The 18,315-nt window shown below is 45.6% G+C and overlaps 1 protein-coding gene across 6 annotated transcripts in view; it reads left to right on the plus strand.

Moving 5' to 3' along the window:
• Positions 1-18,315, plus strand: part of BRF1 (BRF1 general transcription factor IIIB subunit) — a 270,488-nt gene that overhangs the window by 12,195 nt on the left and 239,978 nt on the right. The window lies entirely within an intron of this gene.

An 18,315-nucleotide genomic window follows, 5' to 3' on the forward strand; every position in this document is an offset into this window, starting at 1 on the left:
AGATATTGCAAATGATATAGGTACCTAATTGACATTACTAAAACCCCAGCTTAGTTGCCACCTAATTCAATATTCCTACATTTCCCCTTATAGTCTTGTAGGTGCTTAAAAGTTTGTCTTCATTACAACAGTTAGCTTAAGTTTGGATGATACAGGTAACTTGAGCTAACTGTGCTATGAAGATGCACCTAATGTTTCCAAAAGTTTCACAGCCCTCAGTTTAAGCATCAGTGTGTGTCCCTGTCCAATAGGCATGCTCAGAGAATTCCTTACCCCCCCTCACATTTTTTAGTCCTTTGGTTGAAGGTGCTCAGCATGAGAGAATTGAATCCCCCTGCTTGATGTGGAGAAGGGATTTGAACTTGGCTCTTCCTTTGTCCCTGTAAAGTGGCCTAATCACTGGCCTATAGAGTCATTCTTGCGCTCAGTGAATATTTATATACAGTTGTGCAGTATGGGTAAGCGAGATTGCTGTCCCAGAACATCCCATGGCCAAGGCAGTCTCCTCAACCTAGCTGCTTATGTAGAGCTAGGATCATACACCTGCTGCACCTCAAGAAGAGGTGGGGAATGAACTTTAGTCTCCTACATCCTAGCTAAGTGTCCTAACTTGTGGGCTAATAGTGGTGCATTCACAACTGTGAATCCTGAGTGGAGGGAATTGCTTTCCTCTAGTCCAGACTTAAGTGCCTTTTGATGGGTAGGACGTAGGCCTGTCTGTCTCCATGGCATTTCTTATTTGTTAACCTTGGCAACTACTTGTTTAGCTTGCTGGAATTGGTGAATTTCATTCTTGGTGCCTAATTTTCCCCATTCATTTTTTAAGGAGTGTAGGCACCTAACTTAGGGCTATGGATTGCACTGAGTGGCAAAGTATCTGAAAACTGGATGTTGCAACACTAAGTATTTCAATGCCGAAGGCCCTCTGTGGGTCTAGCTCTGAGTTCCGGTGTTACTGTTAGCCAGTCTGTCTACCTATTCACAGTAAAAAAGCCAAATCTAACAAGCGGTGTAAAATGTAAAGGTTAATTGGTTAACTGATAAGTATCATCCTTAATGAATGCTGGAGCAATTTCCCGCCTGCTGTGGGCAAGGGCCTGCTCCATGTTTTCAAGCCTTTTATTTCATAAAGCTACATCTGAAGGATATGATTTATAGATTTTTACCATCCTACAGTCTAGGGTTGTAATCCCTTTTAATCAGCTGACTGGTTAAACATTATGTTTAACTGCTTAAATGGGGCAAGTGGGAAGGGCTGTAGAGTGGCCCGCTACCTGCAGTGCAGATAGTTGCTCTGGCCGGGGGCAGCTTTGCATGGGGCCGAAAACGGCAGTGGGGCAGAGCGGAGGAATGCCGGCAGACTTGAGGGCTGGGAGTCGTCAGTTTCCTGGGGAGTGGAAGGGAGCTGACAGTACCCTCCCTGTAAGGCTACCAACTCCCAGCCCATGTGTGCTGGGAGCCAGCAGCCACGTGGGGCTGGAGCAGCTGTCTGCCAGTGGCAGGGTTGTGCTTACTAGGTGACTGGTTAACCGGCTATCCATTCATATCCCTATTATCTGTACTGGAACCTTGATCTTTTTCTGTTTGCAGATTACAGATGACCGTTAAAGTTGCCTCTCTTCTCAAAATTCAGTTGTTTTCAAAACATGTAGACTTTTAAAATATTTTGGATTGTCATAATACACAGACACAGAGCCATAACAAAATCAGTTTCTTCTGAGGAAAAAATATGTAGTAATACTGACTACATTTGGAAAATTTTATTTGGAGCTGAGATTTTTTCACACTGTGTGCAGAGGTTTTTTTTTTTTTAATTTATTTTTTATTTTTTTTAAAGTAACGAGAGGTTGTGATGTGAAGCTTTAGTTGGGTTACTAATAAAAGGAAAAGACTTTCAGCTAAGAGTACTGATAAGTTAAAGAGCTAGCATAAGTAGGCTTGACAACATAAGTGAGAGAATAAGGCATAAGAGGACAGCAAAGCAAGCCAATACTAAGTCTATTTATTGTCTTGGATCCTAGAAGGCATTTTAAAATTCTGTGTTTTTAAGTGAGAACAAGATCTCTCTTATTCTGTCTCATTCACGTACACCTACCAATTAAAATTCATTTGAAATACTTGGTACCAGAGGTGAAAGCAAGCTGGTGTAGTGCTCTGGCAAGAAGCTGGGCCAACTGGGACACTTAGCCACAGTGGGAAGGGCTCCCTGCCGTGTCCCTGGGGCTTCCTGCAGGCTCAGGAACAAGCAGCCAGGTATGTTAAAGGGGCATGCTAGGGGTCACGCCCCCCATCTGGGACTGTCTCAGTTCTGAGTCACCCCTGCAGTAAACTCTACACCCACCCAGCCTCCTGCCCTGGATCTTACACCCCCCACATCCCCTCTGCTCTAAGCCTCCCTCCCAGCCCCTGACCCTTCACCTCCTTAACCCTGACTACTGAATGCCCCACCCTAGAGCCCTCTGTTCTGAGTCCCTCATCATTCAGTTTCAGTCAGTTTCACACATACGGAATGGGAAGCGACTGTCTAGGAAGGAGTATGGCAGAAAGGGATCTAGGGGTTATAGTGGACCACAAGCTGAATGAGTTAGCAGTGTGATGCTGTGGCAAAGAAAGCAAACATGATTCTGTGATGCATTAACAGGTGTGTTGTGAGCAAGACACAAGAAGTCATTCTTCCGCTCTACTCTGCACTGGTTAGGCCTCAGTTGGAGTATTGTGTCCAGTTCTGGGCACCGCATTTCAAGAAAGATGTGGAGAAATTGGAGAGGGTCCAGAGAAGAGCAACAAGAATGATTAAAGGTCTAGAGAACATGACCTATGAAGGAAGGCTGAAGGAATTGGGTTTGTTTAGTTTAGAAAAGAGAAGACTGAGGGGGGACATGATAGCCATTGTCAGGTATCTAAAAGGGTGTAATGAAGAGGAGGGAGAAAACTTGTTCATCTTGGCCTCTGAGGATGGAACAAGAAGCAATGGGCTTAAACTGCAGCAAGGGAGCTTTAGGTTGGACGTTAGGAAAAAGTTCCTGTCAAGGTAGTCAAACACTGGAATAAATTGCTCAGGGACATTGTGGAATCTCCATCTCTGGAGGTATTTAAGAGTAGGTTAGATAAATGTCTGTCAGGGATGGTCTAGACAGTATTTGGTCCTGCCATGAGGGCAGGAGACTGGACTCGACCTCTCAAGGTCCCTTCCAGTCCTAGTATTCTATGATTTCCCCCAGCCTTGACACCTGCACCTCTCACATCCTCAGCCCCTCCTTATATCCCCCAACCTTGACTCCTACAACCCCATATACACTCAGCCCCTTTCCCTGAGTGCCTTCTCACCCCCAAGCTCCTGCCCTGACTTCTGCTGTCCTCCATCTCCTGTCCTGAGCCCGCACACTTAAATTTCTTACAGGTATTGTTGTATTGCATCCCCTTGCCCTGAGTCCCCCTCCCTCAGGGAAGTGTGGCACAACAGTACTTGTAATAAACTTAAGTTACTTTATACCTCCTTGGTACCATATTGAGAGGAGAAGTAGCTGCTGCATGACCACAGTCTATATAGATTAATAGCAGAGTGTGAAACATGTGAAAGGAAGTGGGAAATTTGCCACTGACTTGGAAAAATTCCCTGGATATGCTGTAATCCAGTTTGGTAAGAGAAAGAAAGGATAAGTGCTCTGCTTTGGTGTTCCGAAAAGATGATCAGGAAGTTTGCAGTTAGAGCTATAGTGAAAGTAAATTATTTTGAACTTTACAGTAGGGGTGTGAACTAGGGGGCTACGTCTACACTGGCCCCTTTTTCGGAAGGGGCATGCTAATTTTGAAAGTGGGAATAGGGAAATCCGCGGGGGATTTAAATATCCCCCGCGGATTTAAATAAACATGTCCGCCGCTTTTTTTCCGGCTTGGGGAAAAGCCGGAAAAAAAGCGTCTAGACTGGCCCGATCCTCCGGAATAAAGCCCTATTCCGGAGAATCTCTTATTCCTACTTTGAAGGAATTCAAAGTAGGAATAAGAGATTCTCCGGAATAGGACTTTATTCCGGAGGATCGGGCCAGTCTAGACGCTTTTTTTCCGGCTTTTCCCCAAGCCGGAAAAAAAGCGGCGGACATGTTTATTTAAATCCACGGGGGATATTTAAATCCCCCGCGGATTTCCCTATTCCCACTTTCAAAATTAGCATGCCCCTTCCGAAAAAGGGGCCAGTGTAGACGTAGCCGGGATGTAAAAGATTGTCTGGTTAATGGGTTAACCAGTAGGGATGTTAAGAAAGGAATAATCAGGGACATTAAGAAACTACTAATTGACTACATGATTAGTCAATAGGGTTGGAAGCCTCCTGGAGCTATCCTCTGCAGAGGCTCTGCAGTTTAAATGTAGTAAGAGCTGGATGCGCAGGCTCTTACTACATTTAAACTGCAAAGCCACAGCAGGGGTAGCTCCTGGACCTGGCATGAGCTGGGCTGGCTCACTCCCGGCTTACATCAGGTCTAGTAGCCCCAATCCATGGCCAGCCTTGAAGGCAGCAAAACGCGCTGGGCAAGCCCTGGTCTCTGGTGGTTTGGGGGAACCCTGGCACGTTCCTGCCTGCCGCCGTATCCCGGATCTGGGATTGGAAGCTGAAGGGCCATGGCAACCCCAGGCTGGCTGGCTGGCCAGGGTCTGGGAAGGCAAAGCTGGGTTGGCAGAGGGGTGCTTGACCTGCTTATTTGTGCTTCCAGCCCCATGGAGCAAAGCCAAAGCCTTTTGGGGGAAGGGCTCCCCTCAGGTGGGAGCTGTGCATTGGCTGCCTGATGTGCTGGGTAACAGCACCCAGGCACCGCGTGGGCCAGGCAGGAGATGAGCAGTGCCTGGCCAGGAGTTGTAGGGCCAGGGCGGGGGGACAGGGGAGGCCTCCTTGTTCTGCCCCTTCAGGTTGCGGCATGTCTGGGATGAGCTACATAGTGCCTGCCCAGGACAAAGCCCCAGCAATTGGTGAGCTCCGGTCCCTGCCTGTGAGCCCAGTGAGTTGTTGCTGCCACCGGCACACAGCACTCCACACCCAGCCTGGGCTCGCTCCAGCCAAGCAGCAAGCTCAGCCACACTGGCTCAGCTGCTGGAGCTGCCTCCCAGGTGCTGGCGGGGCATGGCTGGGTTCCCTGAGTACCTAGTCCAGCCAAATGCACTGCCTCCACTTGCCCAACCCAGCCCACACTGAGCCCTGACCTCCGCCAGTCCAGCCCAGGGTTCCACACAGCTTTGCCAGGAGCATCGGCTTGGCTCACCATGGGAGATGCACCCACGGAGCGCTGCCAGCCTAGTCAGTGCAGCAAGCCTGCATCTCCCTGACCCCAATCTGGGAGCACTGAGTTTGCCTCGCCGCTGTACTCTGACTGCTTGGGCTTCAACCCTCTGCTCATGGCCCAGCACCAGGCAGCACTGGCCTCTTCCCCACCTGCCGTATGTGAGTGAGGCTCCCGGGAGAGCAGTGCCAGCATGGGATGGGCAGAGAGCGGAGCCGCACCTGGCTCGCTGTGGGTCCTTGGGAGGAGGGGGAATGCAAGTAGAGTAGTTGAGTACTTGACATGTCTACCCGATAAGCCTAGGCTTATTGAGCAGTCGAGTACTCGACAACTCTATTACATCCCTATTAACCAGTAAGCCATACCATTAATAGGTGAGGCGTACCAGTTAACTAGTTGGGAATGAAGCAGCTCCCTGCCCACCAGAGCCTCTTTTCTAGGTGTGGGGCTGGCAGCCCTTGCTGGCCCTGCTCCAGGGAAAGCTTTGCTGCGGGCTCTGCAGTATGAAACTTACTTGCCCGTGGTGTGTGTAACTGCTAAAAATTATAGTGGTTACATGCTTACATTTTTACAACTTGAGTGTGAACCGGTAACTGGTTAACTGGCAGCGCTGCTCCGGCGGGGCTGGATCCACTGCACTGCCCACGGGATCCCGCTTAACTAGTTAACTGATTAAACAAGATTTTATATCCCTACTTTACAGAAACTTTGTCTAATTTTGAGGTTACTGAAAATTTTACTCTGTGACTTATAGAAAGGTACTCATTTTTATTCGTTCATATTCTCTCTCTCTGATCCTCCAGAGACATTACCCTTATCCAAATTCTGTAAAAAGCTTTATTGGGGCTTGAAAAATTCACTCACTTGAGGTGAGTGGGAAATTTACTAAGCAAGTGGCTGTTACTTTCTGCATAATCTAAGTTTTCATTTTAAAAAATAGTAAGTTTCTAGCCCTATTTTACAGACATAACCTTCCAAGGAGAACTTATGGTTAAACCAATGCATGTGGTGTAATGTCTGCAGAGTTTCATAGGCTGCATCATAGTGAAAACTAAATGATTATCCATCATCACTGCTGCTTTTTCAGTTTCTGTGAATGGTACTGAAACTAACAGGAATCTCTAGCAATTTGGGAAGCACATGTGAACCCTAACAGAGAGATGCTAGAGAGAATTGCAGGAGAAAGGTTAAAAAATGCTGGGGTAGAGTAATGGAAATACACATCCATCACAGCTACCAGAATGCTCACAGGTGTGCAGTAGCAGAGAGTCTTTGCCACATAGCATTCAGGAGGTTTTGGGATGTCATGGCATTCTGGGTGCAATCCACACCAATAAGGAGTTACCACTTGCCCTGCAACCCTGCGTACCTTACAGTCCTTTGCTGCTGTAGCTTCCAGCATAGAGGCATGCATGTCTCCCCTGAATGTCTATGTGCTAGACAGCCTCACTTCTAACCTCACTTCTAACACAGTCTGAATTTGGTTTCTAGTAAAATCAAAACTTATTTATTATTAAATTAAAACTCATGTGTTCAAATATTCATAGGATTAAGTCTCAGTGAGGTAGCCATGTTAGTCTGTATCTGCAAAAACAACGAGGAGTCCTATGGCACCATAAAGAATAACAGATTTATTTGGGCATAAGCTTTTGTTGGTGAAAAACAATTCGTCGGATGCATGGAGTGGAAATCATAGAGATAGGGACAGATATATAAAAGGGATGTTAAAAAGTGTTTACTTATGTAAAAGTCTAACCACTGAATTTCAGTGATTACATGTGGCAGGAGGCAGCTCCCTGCAAGCAGGTGTACTGGCTCCCACAGAGCCACCTGCCTCTCCTCCCCAACGCTGCTGCTTCTGTATCAGAGGTAGCAACATGGGGGTGGAGGGCAGGTGGCTCCATAGGAGCCAGTATGTGCGGGGAGTCAGCTTAAAAGCTGGCTCCGCACAAACACTGTCTATCCCTTTCCCAGGCCCCCCCCCTCCCCCCCCGTTGACTCTTGATTCAGAAGCAGCAGGGGGAAGGGGCTGTGTGTGCCACCCCACCACCCTGTGATGCTGGGAGGTCTGTGCGCGGAAGCTTGGCTCCCATGGGGGTGGGGTATAGGCAGAAGGGTTGGGGAATGGGGTCTGGACAGAAGGGGTGGAGTTGGAGGCTTGCCTCCCCCATCCTTATCTTCACCCGTCCTGGCGTCCCTGATAAGATGTTAAATGCATTTCAAAGCACCAGTGCCCGCATGGAGCCTGGGGTCAGTGGGGGACTCAGAGTCCACACTGACCCTGGGCTCCATGTGGCACTGCCGCTTTGAAATGCTGTGTGAAACCCTGGGCTATGTGTGGCATTTCCACGGAACCTGGAGTCAGAGTTTCATGCGCTTTGAAATGCTGCGTGGAGCTGGTGTCAGCTGGGGAATCCCCAGGTTCTGTGAAGCATTTCATAGCAGCAGTGCTGCATGGAGCCCAGGGTCAGCTAGGGAGTCCCCAGCTGACCCCGGGTTTTGCAGAAATGCTGCGCAGAGCCTGGGGTCATACCGGGCTCCGCGTGGCATTTCAGAGCATCAGCACTACACGGAGCCTAGGATCAGCGGGGGACTCTGCAGGTGACCCTGGGTTCCACGTGGTGTTGCCGCTTTGAACTATCCCTTTCCCTATCCCTTTCCCTCTCCCTTGCTGCCTCTATCTGATAGAGGCAGCAAGGGGGAACGACTAGTCAACTATCCTATAGGCATTTGCTTATCGGATAGTCGACTAGTCCTTTATATCCCTACTCCTTGCATACACTGGCTCCTGGGGAGCCATCTGTCCCTCTGCACTGTTGGCTCTGTTTCAGAGGGGGGTGCAGGTGGGAGCTGGTGTGCATGGGGGAGCCTGGCTTTTAAGCATCAGGGCGGGGGCAGGCAGGAGCTGTTGTGTGCGGGGAGCTGACTTAAATTTTCAGAGGTTACACGGTTACTTGATTATAAGCATTTTAACATCCCTATTAGGTACATCTCTTATCTTTGCTTCAGATACTAGCATTCCAGGTACTGATCTGTGCAGGTATCATCTTAGCTACCACAGAACATGTAATGTAGTTTGCCTGTGACAATGATGAAATATTTATTAAACTTTTCAGTTTTGCAGAGAGGTATAATGAGATCTAATGACTGGAAGTTCAAGCTACATAAATGCACCCTGGAAATAATGCATGATTTTTTAACAAGGTGGGTAATTAACAATTGAAACAATTTGTCAAGGGTCATGGTAGATTTTCTATCACACTCAATCTTTAAATTAAAACTAGATATTTTTCTAAAAGATGTACTCTAATTTAAACTGGAATGATTTGGGCTAATTAGGCTTCTAAATTCATAATTAGGTATTTAGATGACTTAGGCACATAAGTGTCATAGACTCACCTGCAAAACCTGATTTAGGGAATATAGCTTTCATAGGATTTCAGTTTTCTTGACTTGTGAATGTGCAATATATTGGATGGTGGGTTTGGTTACAAATGTAGTTTTGGTTATGTGTTTATAAATTTTGTGGTTTTAAATTTGCAGCATTCACACACTAAACATGTTAATTATGCCTTGGAGTCATCTATTTTGGAATAGAAAATCATTTTAAGTGTGAAACTGTAGTAGAAGTGGTCTGTGTAAAATCTGAAATGCTAACAACTAGAAAACTAATTAAAGAAACACATAAATTCCATTTAAGCAATTTAAGACTAGAAAAGGGAAGAAAGTAAAATACTAGCCATATGCAAATAATAATTCTGTGTTAAATTATACAATTATTTGAATACAGTTTTAATCTTAAAAAAAATCACAATTTTTATCCATCCTGATAAGTAGGGAAAATGCAAAATCAGATTGCGCCCTATTGAAATAGTTATGATCATTGGTAGAATAAAATGAGTTTCTTATATTGATTAGGGAATGTTAAAATTAGGTTAATCAACTAATTGAATAGTTGATGGAATTTCCATCGACTATTCGATTAGTCCAAGGTTTCCCAACCTATGGGTTCAAGTATCAGAGGGGTAGCCGTGTTAGTCTGAATCTGCAAAAGCGACGAGGAGTCCTGTGGCACCTTATAGACTAACTGAAGTGTAGGAGCATAAGCTTTCGTGGGCAAAGACCCACTTCGTCAGACGCATCTTCGTCACATGCATCTGACGAAGTGGGTCTTTGCCCACGAAAGCTTATGCTCCTACACTTCAGTTAGTCTATAAGGTGCCACAGGACTCCTCGTCGCTTTTGCAACCTATGGGTTGTGACCCAAATATGGGTCGCCATTACATTTCAAAAGGGTTGCAAAGTGTCTCCCAGGTGGCCCTTCACCCTCTTCTCCTGTTTTTGAATTGCGTTGGATCACCATGTCTTCCTGAATTCTCAAAATGGGTCCCCATCTGGAAAAGGTTGGGAACTGCTGGATTAATCAATAAGGGTCCACTTTGAAATGTAGGAAGAGCCCACCCTGCTGTTGCTACATTTCAAAGGTGGAAGTGCTGCATGGTGTTCTGCCTTTGAAATGTACAAGAGCCCCAGCAGGCTCTCTCCTGCATTTCAAAGATTGAAATGTTGCATGGATCCTGGGGCCAGCAGAGAACTCTGAATCCCTCCCTGGCCCTGGGGCCCATGTGGCACTTCTGCTTTGAAATGTACAAGAGCCCCAGCAGGGGCTCTTGTGCATTTCACAGATGGAATGCTGCTGCTGCGCCTCTTCCCCCTCCCACGTAGCTGGAGCTGGGGGAACCAGCTTTTAAGCCAGCTCCCCCACCACCTTCTCCTTTTTCCTCCCCCCTTGCTGCCTCTTTCTGATAGGGAGGGGGGAAAGCGACTAGTTGGAAGGAATTATCTTTTGCTAAGTGGATAGTCGACTTGTCGATTAGTCACTTATATCCCTACCATCGATATAAACTTAATTTTTGTCCAAAGGCAAATTACCTTTTAGATGACAGGTTGCTCTTGACTGTTTTTTTTTTCTGTGGGTCAGTGACCCATGGCTGAAAAAAGCTTCCCCATCCCTACCATAGATGTTTCTGCATTTTTTTGTGTTGTGTTACTGTGTTTATAGAGGTCAAGAATCAGTGTTATTGATTTGAACCATTTATTGTTCACAAGCTTTCCCAGTGCACATCAGTGCTGATCTCTCACGCTGCTCGTAGTCAGTTTTAGATACTTAAGTAGATTTTACTAGTTTTTTCAGCTTTTTAAAATTTTATTTTATGCACAAAACTGGATACATTGGGTAGTGCTACCTAATGGGGTTGTCTTTTTGATCCAGGTCTCTAGAGGTGAAAGGCTAGTATACTAACAGACACGATCTAATGTCAACTTTGAGCCATAAGAGAGTGAGGCCATAGTTAAGATTCCAAAACCGAGGGAGATGTGGGTCAGCACTGTACTGAATTGGCAAATCCTTATTGGGCAGCTTGTGAATAATATGTGTCTTTATTTTGCCTGGCTTTAGCCAGATCTATTTGTTTTTCATTTTCCTGAGTATCAAATTCATTCATAAATATAGTGTTGGTGATAATAGGGGAGAGCGAACACTCTCTTTATTCTTATAGCATGGAGCTATCTGTCTGGGACTTATGTAAAACATTACATTTTAAAAACTTATAAATAATCTTTCCCCTTATTCTTATCTCCGGGATTCCTCAAGGTGGCAATCTTGCATCAGACTTAGTGGGAGATTCTTTCCAGCAGTGCATGCCTTTCTGTATGTGCCATCTGTATGTCAGCAACAAATGCTTGCTTTAAATATTGTAGAATATATTGTTGGCTGCTGTGAAAATGCTGAATCCTTCACATTGTGTTTAGATCCACATTCATTTTCTGTGTGCTGTCCAGACTAGGGATGTAAACGACTAGTTGACTATCCGATAAGCATATGCTGTTGGGTAGTTGAGTAGTGACTAGACTAGTCACTCCTCCCTCCCCCGCTGCCTCTGTCAGAGAGAGGAAGCAAGGTGGGAGCAAGCAGGAGCCAGTGCTGTGGGGGAGCCGTCTTAAAAGCTGGTTCCCCTAGCTCTGTCTTTGCAGAGGGGGATGGAGGGTGTGGGGGGGGGGCAGAGATGCAGTGGGGAAAAAGTGCAAGTGGGGATGCCGATGCTGACTGCTGCACCTCTCTCTCTGAAATGGTACAAGAGCTGCACGTGGCTCTTGTACATTTTGAAGGCAGAGGCGCAGCGGGATAGCGAGCACCCCCCCTTACTAACTAATTGAGTAGCTGATGGAAATTCCATCAACTACTCAATTAGTTGATTAATCAAAATTTAACATCCCTAGTCCAGATTGGAGCGTTGTGGAAAGGGCAGTATATTTATCCCCAGGGTATGACAAACTGTGGCGAGAGCTACTTGCCAGCCCCACACTGCGCACATGCCAGGCTGGCATTGCGCATGCGCACAGTGCCGGTGAATGGGGCGCACGGAGCAACCTGCTGAAATCTACTCACCACAGGCGAGTAGAAACAGCGGTTTGCCGAGCCCTGTTTATCTCTGTGGTGGGATGATTTTGAAAGTGAACTGCCTTTTTTGAGGGGTGGGCTGCAGTTAAAATGATCTAGACTGGAAAACATGTCTATGCTGAGTTTATTCATTTTAGCAGATTAGAGTGTGAAGATCTGTTCATTTGTCTGTAAAATTGGCTGAGGGGAGAATATAAGAACAGAAGACTTTAATTTATAGACTTTGATTTCTGTGCAGTCAGAACTATTAAAACTTGGCTATTTCAGACATGCGATGGAACGTTGACCTGTCTTGCTTTTGGGTTTCGTGGTTTAACATAAGTGGAAACTTCATTAATTTTTTATATTAAATCTCTCAGTCTAGTTAGGAAAAACCCTAGGTTATGACACGGTTAATCTGGTACATTCTGTATTTTTTACAAGTTTTATTCTACATCTGCAAAGAAAAGGATATTAAAATATAGCTCCCCCCTAGTTTTTAGTAAAGAGTGTTTTTCTTTCACAAATATATGGTTCTGGCCATGTGCTAAATATAGTGGTTATATCAAACAACAGCTATTCTGTAGTTAAAGCTGGAACAAAGACTCCATTATAACCCTCTCTTTCACTAACTTATCAATTTTGAAAAATTAATGTTTTGGCTGAAATTGTATAGGCTGTGAGTAGTTAATCTTTGACCACAAAGGGTTGCTTGCTCCTGCTGCTCCTTCAGGAATAAAATGCTGAAAAGGTAGGAACAGAGGCATGGCTGTCTGTGTGGTACAATCAGGTGCCTCAGGGTAGTGGCCTATTCCAACAGCATGGTCAAAATGTGCATCTGATCGTATGCAGGGAGTGGCTCACTGAAATAATTTTTACTTGCAGTTCAATTCCCAAGTGCTCCTGGAGTGGTGCACATCAGCACTTCCCTCTGCCCAGGATTTGTAGCTAGCTGCCAAAAACTAACCCTAAACCTAGGAAGAGAGGCAGGTTTTGATTTAATAAAGGTGAGCATTTGAGAAGTACTGGGGATATTTAGTGGACAACTTTGTAGAGTCGTGAGGTGTTCATTTCAGAAGAAATGTGCTGCAAAGAGTTATGGAAGTATACACTGGGAAGTCACTAGGGGTACAGCCCTCTCTTCCTAAATTCTGTGGGGATGCATCTACACTCCATACAACAAGGAACATACAGGCTCTGCTTATAAGTCCTAAAATAACTCTGGGTTGTATTTCTGGTAAATCGTGGAAATTAAAGGTTTAAAACAAAGAAAAAACCTTGTTAATTATTAAAACTGCATAGAGAAAAAGTTAAACGTAAAAATTAGAATATGATGTTAATTTGGCATTGTATAGTATCAGAGGGGTATCCATGTTAGTCTGAATCTGCAAAAGTGATGAAGAGTCCTATGGCACCTTATAGACTAACATATTTATTGGAGCATAATGCCTGCATCTGACAAAGTGGGTCTTTGCCCACGAAAGCTTATGCGCCAATACATCTGTTAGTCTATAAGGTGCCACATGCCTCCTAGTCGCTTTTGGCCTTGTATAGTGATTTATTTCTATTTTGCTTTTAAAATAACTTATTACTGTTTGTCTTTAAATGTATACCGGGGTGGACAAAAGGGCCTCCGTGGGCCAGTTTCGGCTTGACAAGCGGGTTGATCTGACCTACGGAGGCCCTGCTGCTCCCCTACTCCCCTGCCCCCAGGTCAATCAGGGCCTAGGAACCAGGGAGCATGCGGCGCTTAGTCAACCTTGGCAGTTGACTCTAAGCCCCAAGGGCAGAGAGCAACAGACTTCGTGCTCCTCCCCTTCCCCCCACCCCCAGGCCATTCAGGGCTTGGGAATGGAGGGGAGTGCACAAAGTCTCCTCTCATCCTGCTCCTGTAAGCATCATGTGCCCCTTGTGGAGTGGGAGGAGACTTTGCATGCTTCCCCTGCTCCCAGGCTTTTATTGGCCTGGGGGCAGGGGGAGTGTGCAAAGTCTCCTCCTGCCTTGCAAGGGGCATAGTGCTGCTAAGCGCCATATGCTCCTTGCAGGATGGAGGCAGGGCAGGAGGAGACTTTGTGTGCTCCCCTCTGCCCCCAAGCCCTGATTGGCCGGGGGGGGGGGGGCGGAGGAGCAGAGGGGAGTGTGCAAAGTCTCCTCCCACTGTCAGTGGCTTTGGCCCCTAGAGGGAACCACCATCTGTTCAGAAAAGCTGGTGGTTCTCTCTCGGGAGGGGGGAGTGCAGCATGGGCAAAGACTTCATGTGCTCCCCCACCCCTAGACCAATCAGGGTCTGTGGGCAGGGAAGCATAGACGTTTCCTGGCCCCACCCCTTCTGCCTGAGGACTCTGCTCCTTCTAGGGTGGCCTGGGGCCACTTAAAAAATAGCCCCGGTCAAAAATTGCCTGCCCCTGATGTATATTGTAAATGTATGGTGTTTATAGTGTGGCCGAGTTTACTGAATGTTTCTGGAGTTTAACTGGCTATGACATTGCCTTTATTTTATTCAGCCTATGAAGATGGTTAGTGAAACTATGCAGCTTAGTTGATTGTATAAGTTAGACTTTACATTTAAACAATATGAGCATGTGACTATTTTTCTGTGTTCAGAGCCAAAATCTTCCTTTCATATATGTGTGCTGTTCTCATTTCAGTTCAGTGGGAGCTGGACATATTATCACATGTAAAAGAACTGACTTTTATGTACAATTTGTGTAACACAGGATGAAAGAAGTTTTAAAAAAGAGAACGAGCTGAAATTTCTGCGTAACAGGTAGTAATTGGGGAATTTAATTGCATAGACATCTGTTGGAAAAGTAATTTGCCAAAACACAACATATCCAATAAGCTCTGGGGACAGCATTTTTGTTTTAGAAAGTGGAAGAACAAGGGCAACTGTCATTTTAGACTAGATTCTGACAAGCGGGGAGGAATTGGCTGTGAATCTGAAGGTGGAAGACAGTTGAGGTGAAAGTGACCACGGATTTGTAGATTTCATGATTTTAAGGAAAGCAAGGCATGAGTGCAATAGAAATAGGAAAATGGACTTTAAAAAGCAGAGTTTAACAAATTCAGAGAACTGGCAGGTAAAATCTCATGGGAAGAAAATCTAAGGGAAAAAGAAGCTCTGAGATCTGAGAGTTATTCATGGAGACAATAGTCCAATGTGAGGGAAGGTTAGGAAGCATGGTAAGAGATCAACATCGCTCCATAAGAGCTCCTTAATGACTTGAAAATCAAGAAGGAATTCTGCAAAAAATGGAAACATTGACAAATTGCTAAGGAGGAGTACAGAAAATAGCATAAATATGTAGGGATAAAATCAGAAAGTCCTTGCAAAGGATGTAAATAACCTTTTATATTTTAACATAAGGAGCAAGAGACAGATGAAAGTCATCTTCATAGGCTGTCTTCTCTACAAAAATGAATCGGAAAAATAAACTATTTCAGATTTACTTCTGAAAGAGTCTTTTCCGAAATTTGGCATGTCTACATGGGGCCAAATTTTGGGGAAAAACCCTCTTTTGGAACATCCCTTCTTCCTTGTAAAATGAGATTTACAGGGATGCTGAAAAAACACGTCTGCTTTTCTGACATTTTTTTTTTCTGAAAAGAGTACGTGTTCCTTGGATGCAGCAGAGCTTTCTGGGATACCTCTGATATCCCGGAAAAACTCTGCAGTCTAGAAATGTCCCTAGTTATTATCTCTCCTTCCTCACTAAGGCCAATGATTCTTTTTCCTTATGTTTGTCACTGGGATGTGGTAGTTGTAGATGGTGTCATCTTCATTGTGAAAAATTCCTTGAGGTGGAGTCAGGAGAAGAATTTTTCTAATTCTCCATGTGTTAGTATGATATCTGGTTCTGTGATGGGACATAAATACTCTTGGAGAGTACAGGGAGATTTCAGTTCTTGTTTGGAGAAATCTTGATCAGTTGATCACATTGTGCAGATGTAACACTGACAGGCAGAACCAAACCTGGGACCTCTGGAGCTTGGTATATGAGCCGCTATAGCTTGAGCTAAAAGCCATCTCACTCTCTCTTTAGGCTGTAGAGTACACTCATTCTTTCTCTTTGTAAGTGGTCTAAGTGCCACTGCGTGGGACAGTGAACCACATGCGGTAGGTCTGTGGGTTACTCAGAGGCAACTGGTGAAGAGTAGTTGGGGAGGCCTTGGGACAACCCTCTCCACATGTGGTCTGCCCCACCTCTTTCCCATCCTTCAAGTGATGCGGCCTTGGGGAGTAGTGGGCCCAGCACCAACAGCAGGGTCCACCCTGCCCTCTTCCTCACTCACTGGCAGCAGTGGGGGAAGATGAGCAATGCCCTTAGCTTGCTACTCTCTGGCTGCGTCGCACTGCTTCTCACGGGTGAGTGTAGGGCAGTTCCATCCCTCCCACAAGCGACGTTGCCTCAAGAGTAGTGAGCTGGGGTCGTTGCTGTACTTCCCCTGCTGCTGCTGGAGAGCTCGGGGAGTGGTGACTCCTGCTGTGGGCACCAGACGTTCCCCCGCTAGCTGCTGTTTGGTCCCTCCCGCCCACGGCATTTGGAGGGGGTGCACACAACCCCTCGTGCACTCCCCACATCACCTGTGATGTTGTGGTGTCATGTAATAGCCATGTGGTAGGTCTTGGTGGAGAAGTTTCTCCTGGAGGTGGTAGTTGGTTATGAAGGATACACTTTGGGTTTTTTTGGGGGCTGTGGTACATATTTTTTAGCACTACTCTAACTTAATTTTCATCACAACTTCTTTAGCAACAGGGAATAAGAAGGTAGACAAAGTGTAAAACACAAGAAGCATATCTGTTTCTATGCTGTTAACCCTAGTGAGTGAAGTCTTCAACCTATGTTAGTGGCTAGGGAGATAATCTTTCACCTGTAAATTACAAGTTTGAATCCTCTGCTGTTGAAAGTCTTTATCTGCCTGATGTGCCTATGTGGCTTGTGGGAAACTGGACCATTTCCTAGTAGATGGTTTTCAGTGTCAAGGGGATGATGATATTCCTTTTTTCCTGATTTCTTATTTGGTGTATTTAGACTCAAAACTTTTCGGGGAGGGACTATCTTTGTGCATGTGTACTATTCCTAGCACATTGACTGAGCCTCTACTGTAATAATAGAAATAATTAATATTACAGTATTTTCTATTACATGTTGTTTCATCTAAGAATAACTTATTTTACTTTCAACTCTTTGGCTTCAGCAGTATCTCAAATGCTTAAATACCTTCTTAACTTCACCAGCCTGAATTGTTCAGTTGAACCCAATAGGAATACTCACCTACTTAATTTAAACATCTGTGAAAGTGTTGGCAGGATCAGGGCCTTATTTTTTTTGCCATACTTTACAAGAGAAAAATAGTAGTAGTATATACTGATCAACATGAGCCAATCTTGAAAAACATGCGAGTAGTTAGCTCTCTCAATACTAAATGAAATCTTGTGTGCTTCTCTCGGACACACTGCTTTGGAAAGTCCTGTCTTTTGTGTGGCTAATCAGTTTGTTTTAGCGCATGTAAGGAGCAGATAACAGGGAGTTTGGAGAGGGCGTTCTCCAGGTAAAGGAGGAGTAAATATGGGACCCTTGTGGTAAGTGGCTGTCTGTAGTGTGTGTTTGTGTGTTGGGGGGTTACTTGCTGTGTGCTGAGCTTGTGTTGGTCTGGTTTGTTTGTTTGAAGGAGCTTCTAAAAGGTTTGAAATCTAGAAGCCTCTGTTGATTGGCTGAGCCTCAGTCAGGGGGAGGGGCTACCAGGGCTTTATAAGCCGAGAGTCAGTGACAAGGGAGCTTGCGAACAGGAGCAGCTAACAGGGAGTTTGGAGGGGGAGGTTAAAGGGCGCTAGTGACTTCTGACCTTCTTTAAATATAACTTTTATAATAATCTCTATTCCAGACATTTAATAAGAAGCCCAGTTTATACGTAAACTTATTCATAAGAAAAATGGAGACAGAAGCCCAGCAGCAGAGTGGGGGCCATCCTGTTTATTGCGTCGAGTGTAACATGTATGATTATCTGCCCTGTGGGCGAGTGGCATATGTGTGCACCTGTTGCAAGGAGCTCCTTACCCTCAGAGACTGAGTTGGGGGTTTGGAGGCCAGGGTGGCTGAACTGGAGGAGCTAAGGGAGGTAGAGAGCTATGTTGATGAGACTTTCTGGGACACTGTAGTACTGTTCCACCTCCAGTCTGAGCGCCCCAGTTCTTTTAAAGAGGATGAAAGTCTCAAGGGAACAGAGCATTCAATGGGAACAGAGGGAAACCATTCCATAGTTGGGACCCTCCTTCCAGAGGATGTTGCAGTATCCTCTCGCACTGAGGATACCTCTGAGGGGGAGGGAACACCAGTTGTTAGGAAGAGGCAGTTGTTAGTAGTGGGTGATTTGATCGTTAGAAACATAGATACAGGCAGTCCCCGGGTTACATGGATCCGACTTACATCGGATCCCTACTTACAAACGGGGTGAGGAAACCCCACACTAGCTGCTTCCCCCCAGCAGATCAGGGAGACATGAAGCTAGCGCGCCCCCCCCCCCCCCCAGCAGACCAGGGAGATGCGGAGCGGCTTTTCTCAGCAGACACCTCAGCTTGAGACTAAAGGACTGAGAGAAGTGAGA

This window comes from Pelodiscus sinensis, chromosome 4, assembly GCF_049634645.1.
Source record: "Pelodiscus sinensis isolate JC-2024 chromosome 4, ASM4963464v1, whole genome shotgun sequence".
Classification (NCBI taxonomy): Eukaryota; Metazoa; Chordata; order Testudines; family Trionychidae; genus Pelodiscus; species Pelodiscus sinensis.